We start from the raw sequence: 2,669 nt of genomic DNA, 5'->3' as shown, positions 1-2,669 counted from the left end.
TCTCACAAAAGGTACTCCTTTAACATGGCCATTCGCAGAATTTTTTCGCGGGGGGGGGGGGGTAGTGCATGCGTAAACTTTCTTGAAAAAACACTCAAAGGTGGGGGAGCGAAGTGATCGAGCTCGTCATTGGGGCGCTTTTGTATTTTTTAAAGTTAATTTGAAGGATTTGGTGTAGAATTTCAGTGAATTGTGTTAAAATTTTCAGTAAAAAATGAAATTCTTTCAAACTTCCATCCGGAAATTCTTCGGCAAAGCCCGCTTTGCCTCTGGCCTTTTGTACATATTTAACTTATAATCGTTACTTTTATCAACTCCATCCGTACAGCAAGTGTTCTTATCATTGGATGACACAAAATATATCATGGACAAAAGGTTTTTACCATATTTTGGGGGTGTATTTTCAGCGTGGAAAGGGGGAGTTGTTCCTGTGTTGTTCCTGTGTGACATCAAAAATCTTTGTTGTCTCATTGTCAATAACAGGATCTTTATAGCATTAGTGATCTTGACATTTAAAGGCTCATGTATGTAATATATAATGCTTAATATGTTTTTTTTTCTAAACACCTTATTGACCTTATTCTTTGATTTCTGTGTTTTCGCACGGGGTAACTTGGCCTTAGGTTTCCTTCTCCTTTAAAATCTAGACAAGCATGATTCATCAAGCAGCCTATCATATTTTTCTTCTCCAATCAAATAATGCATCATACATTGTCCACAATACAGAATACCCATATTTCAATAATCATATATTTCGTATTACACTTACTTTATCAGAAGTCTCTAAGCACTCTACATCAATGGAGCATAATTACCCTGGCTTTGATATTATGCATATTCACTGTATGATCATAGTCAATAATACAATTAAAGTTGTTTAAAAAATATACACATAAATATGTATTGTTTTGCCAATGACCTTGCGACAAGCATGTGAACCTACCCACCGATGTGGGGACTCCGTTTCATAAAACTGGTAAGTATACTTCACAAATTTGCAATAACTGTTAAAAGCTACCGAAATCCTTCAATCTCATTGGCTGATAGTAAATTTGTTATAGAAATGGTGCATTTGTAATAAGACTGTAGGGAAACAGGACCATGAATCTTTTTGAACCACAGAAATCTATTTAACTTAGGAGGGATTTGACATTGATGAAGTGAATAACAAACGAATGGCATTATCTGGACCCCGTCTTACAAAGAGTTACGATTGATCCAATTGAAAGCCATCAACGTCATTTTTTCTACAGGAAATTTGCTCCGTGTCCCTCGTGTATAGAGAAAAGCACACGTAATTTTCAAGAATACAATGAATCTACGAATTCACATCATATCTGGAAAATATTTTGAACAAACATGCAGTTTAGATGTTGACCGTGCTGGCTTTCCATCAGCATAACACTGAAAATTTCATCAAAATTGGATGTAAAATAAGAAAGTTATGATATTTTTAAGTTTCACTTAATTTAAAAAAACAATTATGTGTACATCCTGGTCAGTATGCAATTGAGGGGACTGATGACATCGCCAACTCACTATTTCTTTTGTATTTTATTATATGAAATATGAAATATTTTACTTTTCTCCTCATTATCATGTGAAATAAAGTTTTATTCCTTCCTAAACATGTGGAATTACCACTGTTTAACATTTTGTAGTTCAACAAAGAGGATCCCATTGTCAAATCTGTAAAAATTGAAATACTGTGTATTTCAAACAATGAAAAAAAAGTGAGTGACATCATCAACTCTCTCATTTGCATATCACTGAGTTTTGTATATAATTGGTTTGTGAAAAAATAAAAAGCAAAACTTTAAAATGTCATAACTTTATTTTACATCTGATTTTTATGAAATTTTCAGTTTTATGCTCATTAGATTTTTTTTCTTTTTATTAAAACCAATATTTTTTCTGGGGTGGACTTGACCTTTAACAAATAATACCATCCATGTGTGACCCATAACTTCAAAATCTACAATTCACCAAGGAAGCTTCTCTGTAAATACCCAGAATAATACTTTTGTCACCAAAAAGTAAGAATAACAAAAAGTGGTACAGTTAAGTAAAAGGCAAGATACAAGAGATTGTTTGACACAACTTTTTTTCCAGACTGCTTGGAAGTTTTACAGAGATTACACAGTGTATAAAACATTTCATGCTTGAGTGAACCAAAACTTCAAACTGTTTTCTCTTTATTTTTTGATGCTCTTGCTGAATTTCTTCTACATCGAATGAAGTATGTGTGGGCTATTTGCTGATCAATTCCAACATGTTATAATGTCATTGCAAAGCTTCTAGGGTGTGCTTTTTTTAAGCGCAATACAAGTATTAAAATTCTATTTGGGTGACTAATTGTTGGTTGGAGGTGGCAGGTCATTTGCTTTCTGCTATCCCTTCTACTTGGTCATTTTCTAAATGATAAATATAATACATAAATCATAGGCCCGAATTCACAAAAGTGGTTTTGAAAACCCACATTTGAGTCCATGGTTTATGCAGATTTCCTGTATAATTTTGTCACAGTGCGCCAGATTGACGCCTGTTACCATGGTTAGATACGCTATTTTATTCATGAGTCCACTGTTTTTATTTATGAGTACACTCTTCAAACAGTGGACTCATGAATAAAACAGCGTATCTAACCATGGTAACAGGCGTCAATTTGG

Source organism: Lytechinus variegatus, chromosome 4 (genome assembly GCF_018143015.1).
Source record: "Lytechinus variegatus isolate NC3 chromosome 4, Lvar_3.0, whole genome shotgun sequence".
NCBI classification, from domain to species: domain Eukaryota; kingdom Metazoa; phylum Echinodermata; class Echinoidea; order Temnopleuroida; family Toxopneustidae; genus Lytechinus; species Lytechinus variegatus.
The sequence above is the reverse complement of the archived record's forward strand: the minus strand, read 5'-3'. Positions refer to the sequence as shown.